A 24,896-nucleotide genomic window follows, 5' to 3' on the forward strand; every position below is an offset into this window, starting at 1 on the left:
CAGTACCCTCCCCTCCTTCCAATCCTCCCTCTCAGAGCCTCTACGCTGTTATTCATCAGGCGATATTGTGGATAATTTCTTATTTGCTACTCATTTGTCTTATTTCTCCAAACACATTATAAGCTCCCAGGCAGGAAATCTCCTGTCTCTTTTCATCCATTACACAATGCCCAGGGACTTTGGGGTGGGGGATTAGGGAAGAGGTGTCAAGAACTGTGAAGGAGCTGAGATTCTGTCGTTCTTGCAAGCTAGCAAGCTAGCTGCCACTGTTTCATGGATGCTGGCAGAAGACACAACACTCCTGGGTCAGAGACAAAGGATAGCTCATTACTCACCAAAATAAGCAGTAACCTGAGAATCAACATTTCTATCAGTCCCATGAATCCTAATTCCTACAGGGTAATGCGAAGAAGGCCAGGTGATGCCTGCACACACAGTGGGTTGCATTATAGGAGAGAATCCCTAGCCTAGGGATCCTGAATCTCTTACAATAGGCATAATAATGCCTAAACTTTGACCCAGAGGAAAACGTTGTCTTTATTATATTGGACAGTAAACAAAGGTGCCCTTTGCTTCAGAGGGAGAAACCTTTATTTTCTAAAACTACTAACTAAGCAAACAACCTTGAAAAGGTAGTCAGGAATAAAAGAAGCCTGTGCTTGTGCTGGAACTATGTGCGGAAACAGGAGATGCATGGAAAACTGTCTCTCAACAGGGCACTTCATTAATTTTTTTTATTCATCTCATAATGACCATCCCTGGCATTGTCCAAAAACCTTGTCATAGCACACCAGCACAGTGATTCCTAACTCTGGGTTGCACATCAAACTCTTGGTGAGGTTTAGGGCAAGGATGGAGGACGTACCTCATTTGTAGAGTATATTGTAGCAAGCTGTCTTGGTTCCCTGTCCAAAGCCCCTCAATACTCCCCTCCACAGACCAAAGACTGCCTGCTATACAAACCTGTGACTCTGCTTGTGCATGGGACAAGCCAGAGAACTGAAGAATTAATGCTCCCAGAGGTAGCCATCAGTCATAGAAAGATGAGAAGATGGAAGATAAATATCCTAGCTTCCTTCCTCCTGGCTTGGATAACTCTGTCTCCCATAGTTTCCCATGAGATGAAGCCCCAGTTTCCCACATTGATAGCTACTAGATAATACTTCCTTTATTGCCTTCTTTCCTTCTTTTTCTTACTTCTTCACTCACCCAGTGCTTTGGGGGTTACTTTCCTGCTTGCATTTAAATCCTTGTCTCAGTGACTATTTCTAGGGATCCTACCCTAAGATACCTAACTAGCATCATAACATGCTAAGTTTGAAAAAGGACTTTACATTTCAGTTTTTAATCTATCTTGAATTGATTTTTGTATATGGTGTAAGGAAGTGGTCCAGGTTCAATTTTCTGCATATGGCTAGCCAGTTATCCCAGCATCATTTACTAAATAGGGAATCCTCTCCCCATTGCCTGTTTTTGTCAGGTTTGTAGAAGATCAGACGGTTGTAGGTGTGAAGTCTTATTTCTGAGATCTCTATTCTGTTCCATTGGTCTATGTGTCTGTTCTTGTACCAGTACCATGCTGTTTTGGTTACTGTAGCTTTGTAGTATAGTTTGAAGTCAGGTAGCATGAAGCCTCCAGCTTTGCTCTTTCTGCTTAAGATTGCCTTGGCTATCCAGGCTCTTTTTTGGTTCCATACGAATTTTCAAGTATTTTTTTTTTTCTAATTCTATGAAGAATGTCAATGGTAGTTTAATGGGAATATCATTGAATCTATAAATTGCTTTAGGCAGTATGGCCATTTTCACTATACTGATTCTTCCTATTCGTAAGCATGGAGTGTTTTTCTATTTGTTTGTGTCATCTCTGATTTCCTTGAGCAGTGCTTTGCAGGTCTCCTTAAAGAGTTCCTTCATTTCCCTTATTAGTTGTATACCTAGGTATTGTGTGTGTGTGTGTGTGTGTGTGTGTGTGTGTGTGTGGCAATTGTGAATGGGAGTTCATTCATGATTTGGCTCTCAGCTTGCCTACTGTTGGTGTATAGGAATGCTAGTGCTTTTTGCACATTGATTTTGTATCCTTCGACTGCTGAATTTGCTTATTAGCTTAAGAAATTTTGAGGCTGAGACAATGGGATTTTCTAGATATAGATCATGTAATCTACAAACAAAGATAGTTTGATTTCCTTTCTTCCTTTGTGAATACCATTTATTTCTTTCTCTTGCCTGGTTGCCCTGGCCAGAACTTACAATACTATGATGAATAGGAGTAGTGAGAGATGGCATCCTTACCTTGTGCCTGTTTTCAAGGGGAATGCTTCCAGCTTTTACCCATTCAGTATGATATTGGCTGTGGGTTTGTCATATAGGGCTCTTATTATTTTGAGGTTTGTTCCTTCAATATCTAGTTTATTGAGAGTTTTTAATATGAAGGGATGTTGAATTTTTCCAAAGGCCTTTTCTGCATCTATTGAAATAATCATGTGGTTTTTGTCTTTAGTTCTGTTTATTTGATGAATCAAAACCCTAGAAGAAAATCCAAGCAATATCATTCAGGACATAGGCACAGGCAAAGATTTCATGATGAAAATGCCAAAAGCAATTGCAACAAAAGCAAGCTTTGACAAATAGGATCAAATTTAACTAAAGAGCTTCTGCATAGCAAAAGAAACTACCATCATGTGAACAGACAACCAACAGAATGGGATAAAATTTTTGCAATCTATCGATCTGACAAAGGTCTAACTTCTAACATCCACAAGGAACTTAAATAAATTTACAAGAGAAAAAAATGAAAAAGTGGGCAAAGGACATGAACAGACACTTCAAAAGAAGACACCCATGTGGTCAATAAACATATTTTAAAAAGCTCCACATCACTGATCATTAGAGAAATGTAGATAAATGTCACAATGAGATACCATCTCACACTAGTCAGAATGGCTATTATCAAAAAGTCAAAAACCAACAGATGCTGCAAGGTTTTAGAGAAAAAAGAATGCTTTTATACTGTTGGGAGGGTAAATTGTTCAACCATTGCAGAAGACAGCATGGAGATTCCCCAAAACCTAGAGGCAGAAATACTGTTTGACCCAGGAATCCCATTACTGGGTATATACTCAAAGGAATATAAATTATCCTAATATAAAGATACATGTCCCATATGTTCATTGCAGCACTACTCAAAATAGCAAAGACACGGAATAAACCTAAATGCCCATTAATGGCAGATTGAATAAAGAAAATGTGGCACATATGCATCATGGAATACTATGCAGCCATAAAAAAGAACAAGATCATGTCCTTTGCAAGGACAGGGATGGAGCTGGAAGCCATTATCTTCAGCAAACTAACGCAGGAACAGAAAACCAAATACTGAATACCCTTACTTATAGGTGGAAGGTGAGTGATAAGAACACAGGAACACATCAAAGGGAACAACACACACTGGGGCTATCAGAGGGTGGGGGGTGGGAGGAGGAAGAGCATGGGGAACAATAGCTAATGGATGCTGGGCTTAATACCTAGGTGAGGGTTGATCTGTGCAGCAAATCACCATGGCACACATTTACCTATGTAACAAACCTGCACATCCTGCACATATATCCCTGAACTTAAAATAAAAGTTGGAAAGAGAAAAAAAAGAAAGTGAAGCCTGTATTGTTCTGATAATACAAGGTATAGAATGTAAAACTTACTACTCTCCTCTTGGGAGATGCAAAAGCTAGCAATAATCCCTTCCAAGGAAGGGGTAAATCAATGGATGGCAGAAAGAGACGAACAGGATTAAAGAAGCTGAGATACCCTAATGTAGACCCTGTACTGGTTCTTGAGAACACAGAATCTGAAACTATCCCAGCCAATACAAAAAGAAGACATATCAGGATCACTGGCATTTGTCTGCAGCCCCTTTTGTGAAGCTTCCCCCTTATAATTCAACTCCAAGTCTACCCTTTCTTAGTCCAGATGCTTCCCTTACAGAAATCTCTTTCATACGCAGGTGTGAAAATCTGAGAACAGCTGTTAATGGAATCTCTGGGGGCACTGACTTTATAACAAGCCTCAAAGCCTTGAGGTAAAGTAAGAAATAACAAAGAAGAAGAAGAGGGTGGGAGTCAACAGCATCAGCACTACTTAGGGAGCTTGTCCAAACCATACACCTAACAATTTGGAGACATCCCAAGAGTGGGTTGAATGTTTTCAATTTAGCCATATCCCCGCATAATTTACATTCTGCCTGGGACCACTCTGTCCCACCTCCTCCTTGCCATATACACTAGAAATTCTCCCTTCCAACCCTTAACAAGTGAATGGAAACATGTTAGAAAACTACAGTCAGGCACCACGTAACATAAGAGGAATGTGACATTTCAGTTAACCAGGTCAGCATATGCCATGGTGGTCCCATAAGATTATAATACCATGTTTTTACTGCACCTTTTCTATGTTTAGATACACAAGTACTTCCCATTGCACTACAGTATCCAGTACAGCAACATGCTATACAGGTTTGTAGCCCAGAAGCAATGGACTATACCATATAGCCCTGATGGGTAGCAGGCTCTACCATTTTAGGTTTAGGGAAGTACACTCTACCATGTTCACACAATGAAATGGCCTAACAATGCATTTCTCAGACTATATCCCCATTGTTAATTGGTACCCTGACCATTAGCATTAATTGGCACTTATAATTATTGCTCAGCATCATTATTATCCATTGAATTAAAATAGTTCTTTACACTATTTAAAACTATCACATTGACTGTATGTCATTGGAGACTCTTCCTTTCCCTCTCCCCATAAGATAATTAAGAAAATAATAATATCCTCATTTACAGATAATGAAACTTTGGTTTAGAAAGGGAAATTTGATAGAAATGCTTTCATATTACAGATGAGGAAACTGAGGCTCAGAGAGTGTGGCTAACCCAAGATCACGTAGTATGTTAGTGTCACGTAGTAAGAGGAGCATCTCGTCATGTAATACTAGCAGTAGATGTCATTAGCTGAATGTTTACTGTGCGCCAGTTCCTGCATGCAAGATACATTCAGCACACAATCTTAGTTCATCTTTATGACAACCCTTCCAGTATGTGCCATTATTATCCCTGTTTAATGTATGAGGATGTCAAGACTCAGTGTGGTTAAGTGCTTTGCCCAAGGAGGGATGCAGGGTCTCTGAGTGATACTGGCTGGGTGGGCATGGAAGTACATGGAATGAGGCTTCCTGGCCTGCCAGCTCCCTCCATGCATGAGCTCAGTCAGACCTGACAGCCAGATGTCTGGGGTGGTGACGTCAGGGATTAGGGCAAGGGCTGGGGGGCAGCCAAGCTCTGGTTGGTAGCCCCCGCCCAGACAGTTTCCCATGTGGTGGAGCCACATGGAAGCCTGGATAAAAGAGTATGGCTGCTCCTCCCAGCTGAGGACGCCCTGCTGATGAGACTGTGGCTGGTCTCTGTGCACCAAGAACAACTAAGTATTTATGAGTCCCTAGATGGAATGGGTCCTTGGAGCATGTTGGACTCAGTCCCTGCAGCTCCAATTTCAGTGAGGTAGCTCCACCTTCTTGCCTCCACTAGAAAGGGCCCCTCAGGGACTTCCCCATCCTAGTGGCTCCCAATGCTCCCAGTGAGCAGAGAATGGTGCCCTCCGCTCCTCACCGAAGGCCCCCTCTGTTCAGCCATGACCATTTGGCCATCCTCTTCTATGGATCTGCTCCATGGTTTCCTCCCAGAGGAACATCTCGCTCCTCTCCCAGGCCTGGCCCGTGCTTCAGAACATACACCCAGGCTGACCTCACCACTGTACTTCACAAACGCTTTGGTTTGAGTGCCGGGCAGTCTCGGGTCACCGGCAGTGAAAGTCTCCTGTAACATCCCTTTCCCCAAGCTCTGACACTTTCCTCTGGCAGCAGCCCTTGAAGCCTCTCCAGTCTCCAGATGTTTGGTGTCCCACAACCTGGATGATCTCCAGCCACAAGGCAGCAGCATTAATGGGCCGTGCAGGCATGGAGGCTTCTGCTGGGGAACATGGTGGTCAGTTTACTTAACTCAATTGTAAACAAAATCAATAATTAGCCTAACTGAGGGAAGGAATGGAAAAGGAATAAATCAAACCCAGGCTCAAAAAACACCTGTGGAAAGTGTTCCCTGGCCCAGGGGAATAGTGGCTGTAGTAAACAAACCATGAGTGACCTTGGCTCACAGACTATTAATTTGCTGATTGTTGATGGGTCTACACCACTTGAAATGGGAATAAAGCCATGGTCAGGCAGCAGCCCAATCTTCCTGTGTGTGAGCATTTAGGCATTGAATTAGCAAAGGTGGATCAGCCCTGGTCTGGGCTGTGGGCCTGGGTGAGAAGAGACCTGGAGCCTGCCATAATGGGATGCACTCAATGTGGCTGCGCCCTCTACAAACTTGGAGGCAAATAGGGGAGGAGTCTTTTTTGACCTCAGATAGCTACCAGACTAAGCAGAACACAAATAGTTTTAAGCACTAGTCAAGTTGAACGCAACTTGGACCAGATTAGGAAAAGAGATAGATATCATCCACTCAAAGAATCCAACCATGTCATGGCAAGAGCAGGATGCAACTGGGCTTCAGGAAACCTTTAAATGCTCCAGAACACTCTCCCACTCTTTCTTTCCTCCCACCCCCATGTCTCTCTCAGCGGTAGCTTCCTTCTTTTACTGAGCAATGGCTTCCTTCACACAAAAAGGCCTCCAATAGCTTCCTGGCTATATGTCTTACCATTTCTACCTCATTCTATTTCTCAATTTCTGAGAAATAAATGGATCATCATAATTCTTGTATGGACAAAGGCTGTGCTGTGGAGGCCAAGGATCAGAACTAAATCTCAGTCCACCAGAACACATGGAAAGGGGAGTGAATGGGGCTTCCCAGTAGGGTTGACATTTAGGCCAAGTCCTGAGGGCTGAGCAGATGTTGGCCATGTGGTTGAGAAGGAGAATGAGATGACGCAGAAAACCCAGGCAGAAAACAAGGATGTGCAGTTATCAGAGATCATCAAGCTATTTGGAACAGCAGAGCAGGACTAAGAAGAGGCAGAACCCAGGGGTTGGATGGGAAGGAGCAGCCAGTGGGATTCCCACTGCGAGCAGGGGAGCCAAGGAGGTCCATAAGCAGGTGATGGCTTGATTGAATGTGTATTTTGAAAGAGTATGGCTGTATCATAGACCTGCTGAGGTGAATGCAAGCAGAAACAAGGGGACAACCAGCAGGTGGCTCCGAGGCCAGGTGAGAAGTGAACAGGGCATAGACTGAGGCAGGGGAGATGGAGGGAACTGACAGCTTTGAAGGAGTTTGAGGAATGGATTACGTGGGAGTAACGGAGTGAGACCAGGGGAGGGTGCCAGATACAAGAGCAAAGGTCACAAGAGGAAAAGGAGATTTAGGAAGCAAATAATAAGTCAGGCTTGGGAAATATCGCTGTTGAGGTGCTAGTGGGACCACCAAAAGAAATTATTCAGTTATGAGGTGAAACTGTATATGTTGAGTGAGGAGGTACATCTGTACTAGAGTTAGCCACTTGGAAGCCATTATTTGCGGTGGGCAGGGAGGGCAGTGAAGCATGGAGGGCTTTAAGTCCAATGGACAACACATAGAAAGGGAAGAGAGTAGGCCTAAAATGGGAACCCTGGCAGCAGCAGCACTTGATGGGGCAGACAGAGGAAAATAGCCCATGAAACAGATCGACAAGGAACCATCTGGTAGAGGCGTCCCCCCGCATCTGTTCTCCCCTCCTTACAGGCAATGGGATTTTTAGCCAGGCACATGTCTGCGTGCCTGGAGAGCATCATCCTTGCTGAGACACAGCCAGGTGCTTATGTTCTGGCCTAGGGGAGGGGAGCTGATGTGACATTGCAGCCTCCAAGTCCTGTCTTTAAAGGGAAGCTGCTGGCATCCCCTTCCTCCTCTTTGTCCCATTGATGACAGGATCTGGAGCATCCATTCCAGGCCAAGAAGTGAAAGCACATTAAAGATGGCAGCACAAGTAGAAGGCACAGATCCTGATTCCATCAAACCATCACACCAGCCATGTACTCAGCCTTGTACTCAAGAAAGGAAGAAATCTGTGTCTTGGCTAATTTGTATTTGGGGTTCCATCAGTTCAGAGGGGTAAGAGAGAGGCCAAGGAGAAGAGGTAGTCAGTGTGATTGGCTTTGCAGAGGTCAAAGGAGGACGTGGCAATGAGGCACTGGTGACTGCAGTGAACATAGTCCACTGGAGTGGAATGGCCTATGTCTGAGTGGAGTCAGCCAACCTGTGGATGGCAGGTTGAGTGGAGAAGCAAGGGTGGACAGCAACCTCAAGAGGCATGGAGAGCCAGGAGATGTGTAGATGGGAGAGAGGGGGTAAGGAGGCCCTTCCTTTGCAGGAGCGATGTGGAAAACAGTAAGCCCTGGACTACAGCAGAGTGGCTGGGTTAGCCAAGCAGGGGGCAATGATGGTTGCTGCCAATAGGTTGGGACATCCCAGGCTGCAGGGACCCATAAAACACCCCAAGGTCATGAAAGGGGTCAGGAAAAAGGAGAGCATTGCCAAGACAACGGCTGCTTTGGGCTGGACAGAAGGGGGATCTGGACAAGGCCTGGAGTAAGGTGCTTCATGAAGGATTTGGGAAGGAAAGGATAAGTTTCCAGAAAGGTCTTTCACACAGCTGCCCCTCTCAAGTCACAGCACTCATGGACGTCATCACCATTGAGGATACTCTGTTTGAGCTGAGTCTATGGGACAGGCAAGGCCAAGGGTTCGAGGCAGTCTGGGGCCCTGGGGAGGAGGGAGGAAGGCTGAAGGGGAAGACAGACCAAAAGGAAGAAGACAGACTATCTGTTGGTCCTGGACTTTATATCTCTGGGACAGGAAGAGTGGGGACTGGAAAGGTCTGGGTCAGGAGAAGGTGCCGCCCGGATGGCCAGCCATACGCTGGGCCCCAGGCTCCCCTGGAGAGTAGTCGGGAGACAGAGGGTCACGAGCTCTGGTTCTCACGTCGCCAGGGCTGAGGAGAACATGGCTGGAATGCACCACAAGCCAGCAGTCATCCCTCGGGGCAGCCAGTGGGGAATCTCCAGCGCTAAAGTCATCATCACCCGAGGAGCCTGGACCCTGACATGGAAAAAGGGTCCCGCAGGGGCGCCCGGCGCCGGCCGGCACGGATGAGCTCATCATGCTTGCTGTCTCTTCCCCTCTTTTCCAGGCATCTCAGATTTCCAGATGTCAGGAGCATGTGACAGACAGGGAAGAGGACAAGAAGGGGGCTGTATATAGACTCAAGATGGATGTGGGGTGTGGGGGGCCAGAGGTGTGCCCACCACCCCAGCACTCCTTCTGCCTCCCTTGCTTTGTCCTGGGCCAGATGCAGGGGTGCTACCTTCCCTCTTCACTTTCCATTAGGGCACCAATGGAGCCCTCCATGATCAGGCCCCTAAGAAAACACACCTGTGTTTCCTCGAGGAGAGCCTGCACCTCTATTCTCTCCCATCAGTCCAGACTATTACTGCAGATATGCTTTGGAAATGAGAGGCCTGGACTCTAAAGGAATAGGAGACAGAAGGTCAGTGGCAGGAGCCTGGTGACACTGTGGGCATCACGGTCGGAGACAAAAAGCTTTCATGTTATGCCACAGACAGAGCACTGTGCTAAGAGTCAGAGGTATGGCCCTAGCTCCTCCTCCACCACTTCTTAGGTATGTGACACTGGAGAAGCCACTTTCTTTCTTAGAGCCTCAGTTTCCTTTCTATTAAATGAGAATGCCACCTGACCTTAAAGTGAGGATCTATTGAAAGCACAGAGGTGTGCTTTGAAACCTTAAAGTTCTTTGCACTCAAAGAGAACATAACATCAATGCAAATTTTTTTTAAAAAATGGTGCCGGGGGCACCATTCACACTGTAGCTTTTAAGCATGGCTTCCCGAGAGCACAAGCCCACTTACAACTGCAATGTGAAGGGTGCTCTAGGAAGTGCTGCAGACCTGATAGGGTTTGGCTCCGTCCCCACCCAACTCTCACCTTAAATTGTAGTTCCCGTAATCCCCAGGTGTTGTGAGAGGGACCTGGTGGGAGGTAATTGAATCCTGGGGGTGGTTACCCCCATGCTCTTCTCATGATAGTGAGTTCTCACAAGATCCGTTAGCTTTATAAGGGGCTTTTCCCCCTTTGCTCAGCACTTCTCCTTCCTGCCGCCATGTGAAGAAGGGCATGTTTGCTTCCCTTTCTGCTGTCACTGCAAGTTTCCTGGGGCATTCCCAGCCCTGTGGAACTGTGAGTCAATTAAACCTTTTTCATTTATAAAATACCCAGTCTCAAGCAATTCTTTATAGCGGTGTGAGAATGGACTAATACAAGACCTAATCCTATGGCTGGGAAAGTAACTGTTCAGAAGGGTCCTTGGGTGGGGAGTAGGACTGCCCTAGTCATCTGACCATTTGGGTGGCTGTCTGGGAGCCAGGTCCTTGTAGAACAATCCTGCTCAAAACATTCTAATCTAAACAAGTTCATGCTGCTTCCCAAGAGGGTGTTGCAGGAGGAAGCCAGCCTGCTGCCACTCCATTACATCTCCAAAAGCTAAGCCAAGAGACAAGGAAGAGACAGGAACACCTTGCCAGATCTGGCACCTAGGGGGCTGTACCAGACACCCCTGGATCACTTTGCCCAGAACCCCGTGAGTTTATCAGTTTTAAAGACTGGATTTCCTATCTGTACAGGGCACACCAGCCTGTCAGGATTATTGCCATTGTCAATCAGAAATGTTAAAGGCCAAAAGTGGCCCTGGAGTTTGAACACTTGGGCTGGACCCCTCCCCAGGATAGTCTCCACTGTGGAAATCTGAGGGACAAGAGGCAGCCAGTCTTCCAACTAGACAGTGCTCTTTCAGCACCCAGAACTAGAGGTTTCAAGGTGGGAAGTGTCATTTCACCAACAGGGAGGATTTTCTAAGGGAAGAGAGAGAAGAAAATGAACTACCAGTTACTGAAACCTTGATCTGTGCTAAGTATTTTATCTGCTACTGCCCATCATACAGTTTAGTGCTCAATAAATAAGGTGCTAAATGAACAAATAGATGAATGGGGAAAGGGGCGGAAGCCAAAAATCATTTAACACCCTAATTGCAATAATTCCATTTCCTATGATATAAAGCATCTTTTAAGTAGATACCTTAATGTTAAACTAAGCACCTCAGAAGACCATGTGGTTGCAAAGCTGGACTCGGAAGAGAGATGGAAGGCAAAGGAGAATCAATTGCCCAGCATAGAAAAACAAAAAGTTGACAGATTTTGGAGAGACTCCAGAGGACCCATAAAGGGTGCCTGGGACCTGGGGAGAGGGGCTGGGCAGGGCAGTATAGCAGCAGGGTTGGGTCTGCAAAGAAACACACCCAGTGAGAATAAGCAGCAGACTAAAAGAGTTTTCAGAACAGTGGTCTAGAGACCATACTTGAAGCTGTCACCTAAGCTGTATTTGCAGGGATCCGACCCCTAAAACATCACCCCTAGAGGATAAGTAAAGGCTGCCATGCAATTCTGTGTGAATTAGGTCATCAAAACTGTTAGGAAATGGAACAGGCTGCTCCATACATGGAGAGTGCTCCATCGCTGGAGGTTTCTAAACAAAGTTCTTAGATGTGGGATTCAAGCCTCAGAGGTGGGTTGAAGCCCCAGGTCACTTCTAATCACAGATAATTTGTGATTCTGATAAAACGGTCAAGAAAGTCCTTCCTTCCATTCATCGAGACAACACCTGCCTCCCTGTATGTTTCTCTCTTCTGAAGCAATACTGAGAAAGTTTTGACCCTTGTTCACATTCAAGTCCTTCAAAGATTTGAGGTGAGTTTTCATGAGGAGACCATTACCCGTCCTCCAAAATCTCATCTCTCTGGATTCAGACTTTACTTCCCAGCCTCCCTTGTCATTTGGTGCATACTTGTGACTACGTTATCTCCAGAGATACCTGAGTAGAAGTGATATGCACTATTTCCTGGCCTGGCACATTGATAATCTCCCATGGGCCATTCCTTGTTCTTTTTCCTCCCATTGACCAGGACGTTGACACCCAGGATGAATTTGGAATCCATGTATTGAGGATTGCAGTGTTGTCACCAGAGAGTTTCCTGATGTAAAGAGAATCAATGTACAAAAGGGGACCAAGCATTCAGCATTCCCCAACCTTATTTAACTCTGGCGCATGCATTTTATTTATGGTTTATGTTGCCAAACATCCAAGCATGGCATTTGAATCCCCTTCACGCTCTGGATCTACTGACTTTTTCGTCCTTACTTCTGCTGCTTCTCTCAGTGAATCCTGTGCTCCAAACAAATGTTTCCAGAATCTGTTGGATTTCTGGGAAACCAGAAATACCAGGAAAACCAAGGACCAATGGCAAGCAGGTTTGCGGACTTTGCCATGACTTGTCCTGTCTCTTTCTCCTGGTATTTCCTTCCTCTAAATTGTTTTCCCCTCATCCCTAAGCCCCTCCACATTGACCAGGTCCCTTTCCCATGACCATACCAGCCTTCCATAATTCCTCCATTGCTCTTTCTACCTCCCATACTCGATGAGCAAACAGTGCCTATCATAGTCATTAAATAGTTCACAAAAATTCCAGTCATCCTCTTTCCTGGCACCTAAGAAGACTGTATTCCCCCGTCTCTTCTGAAATTAGTTTTGCTTTAGCCAATAAAGTGTAGACAGAAATGATACGTGTCACTTCTGAGCAGAAGCTTGAAAATTCAGCACATGCTTAACCATATTCTCTTTTTCTTCTGCCACAAGACTGGCAAAGTTACAGATGGAGGCTGAACCCTTAGCCTTGATCCCAGAGTGAAAATGATGTGGAGCGCAGCCACAGCCAACACACAGTGTCCAGAGAGTGTGAGTGAGAAATTCTGTTGGTGAGGGCTATAGAAATTTTGGAGTCTTTCATTACCACACTATAACCTAGCCCAAGCTGATCAACACAGAAACAGTGCATGACTCATCACATTCTCTCCTTACTGCCACGGTGATCCTAAGAGCACGCTGAATTGGATCCTCCATCAGCACAGGTCCGTAGGTGACAATGAGAGCAGGTTCCCTTTCTAACCTATTTTAAACATTTTGTATGAGGATTTAACTTTTGCTGTGCGAACTCCCTAAGATGTGAGAGCTGGCTGTTACTGCAGCATAATCTAGCCTATCTGAACAGATGACTTTAGATGCCCTACATATATGTCTGTCTTTGATCTTGATTAATATCCTCATATTTACAATAGTGCCTGTCATTGCTGCAGCTACCATCATTGCCATCATTTCCAATTCTACCATCCCCACTACTATGAAATTCAATCATCTTTGCCAACATTCCCACCACCACCACTTCCAACAACAACTCTGTAATCACTCACACCATCCCCATCATTGTTGTCACTAAGTGCCACTACTCATTTCCACTTTCGTTGCCGTAATTATCAGTGCTATCCTTATTCTAACCCCTCCCCTTGCATCGCCCTCATTACTGCCATTAGTCCCGTTATTACCATCTCCCTCAAACCACCACCACTACTGCCACTGTATCACCTCCACTATCATTGCTAATAGTGCCTCCTTTGTCATGTCTGCCTTTGCTGCCACTATCACCTCTGTGGTCATTAATACAATCACTTTTGTCACAGCACTATAACTACTTCACCATTATTTCCAACATCATTTTCCATCATCATTTTCACTATCACTGGCACCATCACTGCCTAACACTTCTGTCACTTTCTCTCTTATTCCACTGTCATTGCAACTTTTTCCAACTCTGTCAGCTCCGTCATCCCACTATCATCTTCAACTTCACTGCTACCATCACTGTTGGATTCTAGGAGTCATTCACACTCTCTCTTCCCTCTCAGCCTACCCTCAAGGAGGAGAATGGCAATGGTCACTCAGGTCTGAGAAAAGCTTATGGTGCACTATGCTGAAGAGACAGTGTACCAAACTAAATGTCTAGCCCACATGGGTGAAGTATGAGGGCTGGGTACTGCTTCCCCAGTGAGAAGGCTTTTGGCTTGAACCTTTTCTCCCCATTCCTCTCTCTCCCATGTGGCAGCCACATGGTCCTGGAAAGGCCAGAGCAATGGAGCAAATGCAAGATGTTTCTGTGTTCCTTAAGCTCCCTTTTGTGGCTTTCTGGTGAGTGTGGACATATCCAAGACTTGGGTTTGGACCTAGAGGCAGTAGATGGAGCAGGTCTTTTAGCTGATTTTGGTTCTAAGCCATTTGGACTGACTTATTTGGTCAATATGTTCTCCACATCATTTAGCATGCTCACTAGAGTTCTCATTTTTATATTCTATTTAAATCTTTATTTTTTATCAAAGTAATACATGTACATATTTTTCAAAGTCAAATGTTCTACAAGGTTTATAATGAAAAACATCAGACTTCTGCTCCAATCCTGCTCAATTCTGAGTCCTCTTCTCCTGAGGCAAGTATTTTGAATTACTTTAACTCTTTCTTGTATTCTTTATTTCCATATTTCTAAGTGACACGATAATACTGATATTTTTGTATTTTTCAGCTTTAGATTTCATCTTTTGACCTATCAGTAAGCATTCATCTAGATGTTTATGGACGATGAGGATTAAATTCTCATATCTCTCACACACTCACTCCTAACACACACACACGCACACACACACACACACACACACACACACACACACACACAATATTGATATTGATCTCAGCCATATTCAGGCTTTGCATTACCATTGCTATATGACTATCACTGTCATTCACAATTGAGCCACTTTCCGTTCTTATACAACTTTTTAGTTCACCAGGAGTTAACAATTGCCTTGTTTTGCCATTTGCTCAACTTTCCATGTATCATTTATCAATTCATTCCCAAACTTCCAACAGAACTAAAAATTTCCTTTGATTGTAAATTACAATCAGTTCCATTTTATCCTTGGGGATAAAATCTCTCTCCTGGAGTCCTCTATCCTCATGACCCATCTGATTGATTTTTCTCTACATATTTGGGTAACTGTCATCCTGAAACTTTTCTTCCATGATTCTCAGACTTTCCTTTGACTCTATCCTGATTGTTTGATCCTTTGACTCCTTTCTCTTCCTTGGTTTGCTTCCTAATTCAAAATTCATAACATTCTTCAATATCCTCCTTAAAACATGATACTTAGAAAGTAGTTTTTAAAGATCATATATGTCCAAAATTATCTTTATTTTTACTGTAACACTCAATTGCCAGTTTGGCTGGGTATAGAACTCTAGTTTGGAAAGCATTTCCCTCAGAATGTAAAAGCATTGCTCATTTTCTTCTAGCTTATTTGGTGGTTGTTAAGAACTTTTATGCAATTCTGGCTCCCAATTATTTGTAAATAAACTATTTTCCTCATTCTCAAACTGTTAAAGTCTTTATCTCTGGAATTTTGAGATTTCTCTGCAGTGTGTCTTTGGCTGAATTATTTCTTGGTTTGGTTGATGTTTTTAATTCAGCTTGCCATGTACTTGCAGTAAATTTTCAATCTCTAAATTCATGTTTTACAGTTTTAGGAAATTTCTTATATTTTTCCTTGGTAATTTCAACTCATTTCTTTATTCTATTTCTCTCTAGGACTTATAGTTGTAAATGCTACTCCTAGACTGATCAATTTCCATTTCTTTGGTATTTTTGTTCTACTTTTTTGGGAATTTGTCTTGACTTTGTCTTCCGATCCTTCTTCTGTTTCAATTTGATCTTGTAATCAAATATGACTGTTACAGGTGTATTTGTATTTTTTTTTCTGTTCCTTTAAAAAATATAACCTCAGTTCTCATTTAAAAGAGACATTGGCTGGGGACAGTGGCTCATGCCTTTAATCCCAGTGCTTTGGGAGGCCAAGATAGGAGGATCACTTGAGGCTAAGAGTTTCAGACCAGCCAGGCCAACAAAGCAAGACCCTATCCCTACAAAAATTTTAAAAATTAGCCACTCATGGTAGCACACACCTGTAGTGCTAGTTACTCCAGAGGCTGAAGTGAGAGGATCATTTGCACCCAGGAGTTCAAGCCTATGGTAAGCTACAATTATACTACTGCCCTTCAGCTGGGGAAACAGAGTGAGATCTTGTCTTCTAAAAAAAAAGTTAAACACGCAATAGGGGAAAGGATTCCCTGTTTAAAAAATGGTGTTGGGAGAACTGGCTAGCCACGTACAGAAAGCTAAAACTGGACCCCTTCCTTACACCTTATACTAAAATTAACTCCAGATGAATTAAAGATTTAAACATAAGACCTACCACCATAAAAACCCTAGAAGAAAACCTAGGCAAAACCATTCAGGACATGGGCATAGGCAAGAACTTCATGACTAAAATACCAAAAGCAATGGCAACATAAGCCAAAATAGACAAATGAGATCTAATTAAACTTAAGAGTTTCTGCACAGCAAAGGAAACAATCATCAGAGTGAACCAACAACCAACAGAATAGGAAAAAGTTGCAATCTACTCATCTGACAAAGGGCTAATATCCAGAATCTACAAAGAACTAAAGCAGATTTACAAGAAGAAAACAAACAAACCCATTCAAAAGTGGATGAAAGATATGAACAGACACTTTTCAAAAGAAGACATTTATGAGGCCAACAAACATATGAAAAAATGCTCATCACTACTGGTCATTAAAGAAATCCAAATCAAAACCACACTGAGATACCATCTCACACCAGTTAGAATGGTGAACGTCAAAAAATCTGGAGATAACACATGCTGGAGAGGATGTGAAGAAATAGGAACATTTTTACAATACTGGTAGGAGTGTAAATTAGTTCAACCATTGTGGAAGAGAGTGTGGCGATTCCTTAAGGATCTAGAAATAGAAATTCCATTTGACCCAGCAATCCCATTACTGGATATATACCCAAAGGATTATAAATCATTCTGTTATAAAGACACATGCACAAGTATGTTCATTGCAGCACTGTTTACAATAGCAAAGACCTGGAACCAACCCAGATGCCCATCGATGATAGACTGGACAAAGAAAATATGGCACATATACACCACGGAATACTATGCAGCCATAAAAAAGGATGAGTTCATGTTCTTTGTAGGGACATGAATGAATCTGGAAACCATCATTCTCAGCAAACTGACACAAGAACAGAAAACCAAACACCATATGTTCTCACTCATAGGCAGGTGTTGAATGAGAACACATGGCACAGGGAAGGGAATGTCACACACTGGGGCCTGTTGGGAGGTGGAGGGCTAGTGGAGGGACAGTGAGGGGTGAGGAGATTGGGAGGGACAACTTTGGAAGAAATGCCTGATGTAGGTGACGGGAGTATGGGGAGAGCAAACCACCATGGCATGTGTGTACCTGTGTAACAATCCTGCAAGATCTGCACATGTATCCCAGAACTTAAAGTATAATTTTAACCTACTTTTGTCATTCTGAAAATATTAATCATAATTTCTGTGGATTTTTCTTCACTGTTTTCTTTACTCTCCTTTTTTCTCTTTGTTTTGATCCCTGCCTTTCGTGTTGAAGGGCTTTCTCAAATGTCAAGTAATTATTAGGCTCCCATTTATGTTGAAGTGTGAGGCATTAAAATCTTGATTGAAAGTGGTGGGAGGAGAAGAGAGAAAGGTATCGACAGGTGGGTTTCACCATTGAGTAGCTGAGTGGGCTCACAGTTGTACTGTGAGACCATATATCAACAACTGCAAGTCTTTTCTCTTAGAAAAATCAAGACAAGTTTTTCTGAGAAAACTTTTCCCAGGAACGTTTCTTCCAATGTCTTACTCATGTAGTATTAACCTGGCTACTAGTATTCTGAGATTTAAATGGGGAAGAGAGCTATGAGCCTCACTTTTCAGAAAACAAATTTATCCTTAATATCCATTTTCAGATTGGCTCCTCACTCCTCCCTCAACTGTGCCTGGTGCCCCTGTGCTCAGAACTTTTCTGGTTCAATATCTCAGAGCATAAACTTTCTGTTTACCTGGAAAGGGATGATTACCTGGATAAACAAAGTAAAGGAATACATCTGGGATGGGGGAGGTTCTTACTGCTTCTTTAAAACGTATAATCAACCTTCCCATTTTTCAGCCTCACTCTGAATCCATGCCTTCAGAAGTAACTGGTGGCTCCAACTCTCAGGCCTCTGTAAGATTCTGTGGCCAGAAATATTTTGCTACCTGTTGGTTTCTACCGTCTACCCACACACCCTTGCAGTCTTGGGTTTCAGTTTTCTGCGGTCTGCTAACTCAGATACCACTCATCCATCTACTTTCTAATTTCCAAATTTGTTAGCTTCTCTTATTTGCTAATGTTTCCTTTCCCATTCTCTTTTTCCTTGTGGGTTTATGCCTTTAAGCAACCTATACTAATGATATTTTAGTCAGGCTTCTGGAGGTAGCCAAGATAAACATGTGTGTTCAATCAGCTACGATTAAGAAGTTTAATGTTCTCTATTGTAGTTTAGGGCCAAAGTAACAGTTAATCATAAAGCATTCTTCTACCTTGCTTTGCCTGCCTTCTCTGTGCCTTTATCTACTGGAGTGGAAGACTGCTTGAGGAACTCCTGATCACAAATCACCCTGTCTTACCACGACACCAAATCAAGTGTAACTTAATACATCATCCTAAACAAGCAAACACTGTCACCCCTAACACAGCCTTCATCACCACCATAACCATCAATCACTTTTATCCCCATCACCACCACTATCCTCAACCTTACTTCCCCATTAGACTATGATGGCTTCCTGCATCATAGTCTCCGTTACCACTTTTACCACTACCTCTACCATCACCTTATGCACCTTCTCCATCATCTCCTCCATGATTTTATCACCACCGTCACTTCTGACGCCACCGCCACTCTCTCCACCACCATTATCTCACCATCAACTTCACTGTCATCACCTCCATCATTTTCACCAAGACTTCTACCATCCTCCAGCATTATCTCCTTTAGAAAGATGTTTTACATCCTATATTGAATATATCCTTCTTCCATGAGTTGCCATAGTGATTTTCGGTAACATAACGAAGTGATTTCTACATTTGAACACATACTTCTTTCAAAAAAGAAAGTAGTGGAAAAGAACCTACTGATTGCTCCAGCTCAAGCCACATTCATAGGTTGAGAGAGGAGAACAGGGAACATGTGTTGAGCCCTTTCTAGGCAAGAAGCATCATACTAGGTGTGTTAGAAAGAGGATCTTCTTGGGTGAGAATCATCGCCCCAGTTTTATAAGGAGGTAACTGAGATTCCCAGATGCTAAATAATGTACTCAAGGCCACACAGTTAATAAGTGGTGGAGCCAAGATTCCAACCCTGTGTGATTGCAAAGTCCATGTTCTTTCCATTACATTATGCTGGCAAGAAATCTCAGGAGTTTGGTTTAAGCACAATGGGATATGACTCTGAGCAAAAAAAAAAAAAAAGAAAAACGTCACAGTCATGGTCTCTAATCCCAGGGGGATCTGGTCTGATGAGGCAGGAAGAAGCCCCTCTCTCAAAAAAAAGAGATAATCACTGTTATCTGATGAATATATCCCTGCCGTGTAGACCCTTTTTTTTTGCCTGAAGTCCCCAGCAACTCTTTCCAGTGCACAAGCCCTGCCACCTCTCCCTGACCTTGGGTTCCCTGAGGGAAAGAGAAGGAGTGTGGACATCCAGTCCTGGGAATGCCTGGGGTTGGGAGAGCTGAGTTATTTTGGGATTGTTTACATTTGGAATCTTCCTGATCTTTGGTCCCAGAAAAACACCCACGTGTTGGAAACTCTTCCGAGTTATTCACTGTTGGGGTTTTTCTTCATCTCCTTCAGCTTTTTCTTCTTCTTGGATGGAAAAAAAATCTGCTAGTGATTAGTCACAACCTGTGAGGCTCAGCTTTTGACAGCCCCACTGAGAAGAGAGAGACAAAGAGGCTCAGAGAGGGGCCCAAGTGCAGATGCTGCTGGGAAGGAAATTTGGTTCACAGCATTGACCTCCCAGAGTGAGGGATGGTCCATTCACCTCTATTTACCAGGGGACAACCACTCCCTGCATGTAGGGCCCTCAGTGGCTGTTTCATTTCAAGCCCTTATCCCAACTTCACTGGAGAGCATGTGTTAGAAAGAAGACAGGGGGTCAGGACAGGGCAAGCAGGCTACAGAGAGAGGAGAAGAGAAGCGGGTACCCAGAGCAAAGGATGCCTGCCACATGGGGTCCTTTTGACCACAGCCTCCACGGATAACCCAGAGTGCCCCATATCAGGGTGGAAATATAGCTGTAGATGAAAATCCCAAACCTCCTTGGACAACCATGTGATCTCTGGCAGGTTTTATCACATCTTTGTTCTCCTGGAAGTCCCAGGGTGTAAGTGGGCCTCCTGCTTTTTTGCAAGAAGGCTAAAGGTCAGATGGGGCTAAGCACTGTCCACTGAGGCCAGGACAAAAGGATATTGTTTTAGCTGAAGAACTAGGGCCTGGAAGTCAGATCTGGATTCAATTTTAAAATCTAAGGATTGTGAAACATGGTGGGGAGGGGGTAATAAAGGGAATTTGGGAAATCTCCCTTGGTGTAGGTCTTTTTAAAGAGGTTTCAAAGCAACAAAGGGAAAATCAATTTCAGTACAATGAGCAACAACACAGCAAGATGGCTTAATGTCAGGGAGATGGCAGAGCCTCCCCTAGGGTGGATGGGACCCTGGGCAAATATTTTTTTGCCAGGCTCCTGTCTATGTAAACAATAGAGTCATTCAAAATCAGCATTTCAGCACCATTCTGAAAGCCCAATTTCGTGTGATCCCACATAAAAAATTCTTCACCAGCCAGGGGAGCAATCCACTTACTAGACTGCCTGCCAGGAACCAAGTCCAGCTATGTGGCCCCAAGATGACTGCACACGCGTGAGGCCCATGGCTCCTTGGTACATCTAGTCAACCTCACACGTGGGTTTGAATGTCAGAGGGTACCCCAGGGAGGAGAAACAGGGACTGGGGCCCACACAAGTCCCAGTCCAAGCTCAGGGTGCCCCATTTAGATGGCACTGCCCACCCTGGTCAGTTTCAGCTACAGAAGGGAACCTAGAAGATTTCAAGGAAAGTACTATAAGGCATAGGGCCCTTCTTGCCCAGGTCTTAGGGTGGTTTTGGGGTTGGAGGCGGTAGCCTCTCAGCAAGTCTCTTTATACCTCTGCAGTGAAGGAGGCTGAGGGGCCAGCAGCAACAACTGGTTTTCAGTCCAGGCTCTGTCTGTTACTGGCTATGTGACCTCAGGTCACCCTGTGTTCCTCTCTGGGCCTCAAGTTCCTCATCCATAAACGAGTAATGGTAATGCCCACCCCCATGGAGCTGTTGTAAAGACTAATAGTCCAGTTTCCTGATCCTGCCCATGCCTGCAAAGGGCCAGCTTGCCTACGGACAGTGTGGCCCAGGTCTGGAATCTTGGCCCTGCCTCCAGGGAATCTGGGGCAGGCCTGTGCTGGCACCAGTTCTTTCTGTCCCTAGTGCTAGCCTTGGAACCATGGTTCAGCCTTATTTGTGAAGAGAGACCACCAGGCCAGGCCCCTCTGGGGAAAGCACCAGGCCAAGGTAAAGGCCTATCCAAAGTAGGCTGTAGAGGGCAGTAAGTCCAGGCTATGGGCCTGACGGGAAGGGAGGAAGGCCCAACCTGGGTCACCAAAGCAGGGTGCTTGAGGCTGTTATTCCAGCTTGGACTGACAGGGACAAAGAGGAGAAAATAGGAGAAGACAGCTTGACAATGAGAGCTGAACTGCAGTGATACCGCCAAGACCCAAGGAGTGAGGAAGGCGTTCACCCTGGAAACGGTAAGGAAATAACTTCTTCTTTATGGGAACTACAGGGCAGAGGGCTGAGGAAGGTTCTTGTCTGGGAGTCTCGCTGATCTTGTAGGAAAAGGAGGTAGAAGCTGAGCCCTCAGAGGAAACTATTCAAAACTGTTCAAGGCTCCATCTCCATCCAGTGCTATGTATGACTGTATCGTGGTGGCTACTGAGCACAAGTACACATTCCCTCCCACAAAGCTGCCCCACGAGCCGGCCGAGGAGCAGCCAGGATCTGGGGCCAGCTGGGAAGTAGAAATCTGGACTCAAATAAGCTAAGCATGCCCTCTCTCTGTCTCTCTCTTTCTCTACTGATTACCCACCCCCATTTCCCAATACTAAGGGGAAATTCCGTCTGATGGCACCTGCTCTTGCCTGTGGAGATAAATGGATGTCCCCTAAGACCTTCAGCATTGTGAAACCAAGCTAGAACAGCCCCCAGAGGAATAGGCAAAGGAAGTCCTTGGCAGTGACCCAGCAAGGGCTCCCCCAGAGCCTGTCATGGAGACACTCCATTCATGGGCTTGCCATCCTCACAACTCTCCCCTGCCAGGCAGCTAGCTTGGCCATACACTGTGGAGCCCTCTGCATTTCCAGACTGGGGGACAGCCCCCTGCCCAATTCTCACCTCCACTAGGGAGTGCCCCACTATTCCATTTATGGCCATTTTTTAAAAAAAAAATCTAAAATATAGTCTGTCAAAGAATGTTTTTTCTTACTCAAAAATTTAAATGAAAAGTCTTTCCAAGATAGAAAAGTCAATTTCATTTCATTACAGTACACATTTAATGTGCTAACATCATCAGAAAGAAGAGGCTCTCATGCGCATCAATGGTCCCAAAACAAAGGCTGGAGCAGCAGGTGCAATGCCATAGCTGACAATGCAGTCCTGTCCTGGTGGCAGAGTGTAGGACAGGTAGTGGCCCCACCTGAACAAGCGGAAAAGCTAAGTTTCTGCTGAGTCTACAGATTCCAAATGCGGGGAGGAGAGGTCTCCATAGCTGTGTCCCAGATCAATCAGCCTTCCAGGCCCGAGATCTGCCAGTGAAGGGGGAGGGTGAGAAAGAGCACTGGGGGAGGAGAGCATATGAGAGCACCTGCACCCACGGGGAAGACTGAGACGCAGTGTGTAGGGATTGAAGCCACAGGACTGCTGGGGTTTGGCCAAGTTTGGTGACATCGGGAGGCTGGGACCACTCAGATTAACCAGTGCCTTTCAGCTCGGAATATCATTCTGATTTATTGTGATAATGAATGATTGAATATCCCTTTAGATCACTCTCATACCTATCAACTCCGAGAGGGAGGCTGTCCATTATTTCTCCGATTTTATAGTGAAGAAACTGAGCTGAAAGGGTGGCAGCATGCTCTTCCCCTGCACCACCCTTCTTCAGAGGCAGGAGAGTGGGAAGAAGCCCAGGGCTGCTGGATGGAACCCCCAGGGCCTGGCCCAGCCCAGCATTTGGGTGGAGTCCTGATGTTGTCCCTCCTTACCCTCCCCCAATGGAGGGAAAAAGAGCCAAAACTTCCCAAGCCAGGGCATGATAAGATGGCTCTCCTCAGGACAGGAGGGGCCACTGGTCACCAGGAAGCAGCCAAACCGTTTTCACCAGGCACCCTCGCCCACACTTATGACCAAATGCTTTGGGTCAAGACCTCTGACCTGAGCCTGTTCTCCAGGATAACTGGTGCCTTGGGCAGCAGCCCTCACCTTGTAGGAGAAAGATTTAGCCTCATCTTGGGTACCTGTGCCCAAGCATGCCTACTTCATCCTTCTTAGGCCACTTGCTACTGAGATCAAGCCCAGGTGCAGTCCCACCCAAAGACTGGGAGCTTCCTAAAAGCAAATTGAACTGTTACGCATTTACTCTCAAGACTAGTTCTTGCCTATCTATTTCCCAGAAAGAACTGGGATTTGAAGTTTGATAATTTCTCCTCCCAGACGGCCACTTACCTTAGATTTCCCTCCATCAATGGACGGGGACTCACCACCTGTTTGCCATTCAGTGAATGAGCCTGAGTCTCCCCATTGCCCAGATGGAAAAAGCAAGTCCCAGAGACATCAGGTGACTTGCCTGTCAGAAGTGTTCTTAGTCCTGGACCTCTGGCCTCCCAGCCTAGGGTCCTTTCCTCCAGACAACCTCGCCATGGCCTCATGGCGTTCACCCCAAGTAAAATCCTGGAGCCGGGACAGGAACTGGGACAAAGAGGAGGAGGACACTGGGGCCCAGGCCTTGACCCCAAGTTCCTATTTATAATCCTTGTTCCGGAGACGGCCACTTAAACACACATTCCTGATAACTGAATAATCTTTGGCACCAAGCAAAAAATAGCCTGTGGCCCAGACCACAATTGCACAGCTGGAGCAGGGTGAGCAAGGACGGCGCGGCCCCAGTGGGGCAGGACAGGCTGCTGAGGGGGAGGGGTGGCAGGCGGGGCCGGGTTGGGACAAGTGAGTGGGACAGCAAATATAGTCGGTTAAATATAGCCTTGCCGACCTGGACACAGTGCCAGACTCCTCTACAGTTAGCATTTCCCAAACCAGCTAGCATCTCCTGTTCCCAAAGGAAGTGACAGTCAGAGGCCTGGAGGGGAGGGGCTTGAGGGGTCTTGGTGACGATGGACCCCAAGGCTCAGAAGCCTGCAGACAAACCGATGCCCTGCCAGCATCTTCTGGAAGTACCACTTTGATTGAAGAAGTGTGGCTGTTCCCTGAGGTGGATAACAGAGGTTATCTCATTTCCCAGATGAGCTGGTCAAGACCCCAGACACCTTCCAAACCCCAGAGGACTGAGATTGAGGTCTCTTCCCCAAGAGGTCTCAAGCCAGAAATGGAAATGAGAGAAATGGAAAGTTCTGAAGTCCAGAGCCCAGAGGGATCTCTGAAGTAAGCTGGGGGCCTGACCTAAGTGGGGGCCTCAGAGATGGCAGCCATGGGCTGGGATTCTCAGGGCCCCTCAGTTGCTCCTTCAGGGCCAGGGCTTAGTTCTGAGTTCTGAGACTTGGAGAATCTGTTGTGTACCCACCTAAGGAGCTATGACAGTAGGAAACAAGGCAGACAGCTCCAG

The 24,896-nt window shown here is 45.2% G+C and overlaps 1 long non-coding RNA gene across 1 annotated transcript in view; it reads right to left on the reverse strand.

Annotated features, from left to right (window-relative positions):
• Window positions 1–24,031, reverse strand: part of LOC141580784 (uncharacterized) — a 238,736-nt gene extending 214,705 nt beyond the window's left edge. The window contains exon 1 of the long non-coding RNA XR_012513111.1: window positions 23,783–24,031. This is a non-coding gene — a long non-coding RNA (uncharacterized LOC141580784). The remainder of the gene's footprint in view (window positions 1–23,782) is intronic.
• Window positions 24,032–24,896: the final 865 nt, after the last annotated feature.

This window comes from Saimiri boliviensis, chromosome 1, assembly GCF_048565385.1.
Source record: "Saimiri boliviensis isolate mSaiBol1 chromosome 1, mSaiBol1.pri, whole genome shotgun sequence".
NCBI lineage: Eukaryota > Metazoa > Chordata > Mammalia > Primates > Cebidae > Saimiri > Saimiri boliviensis.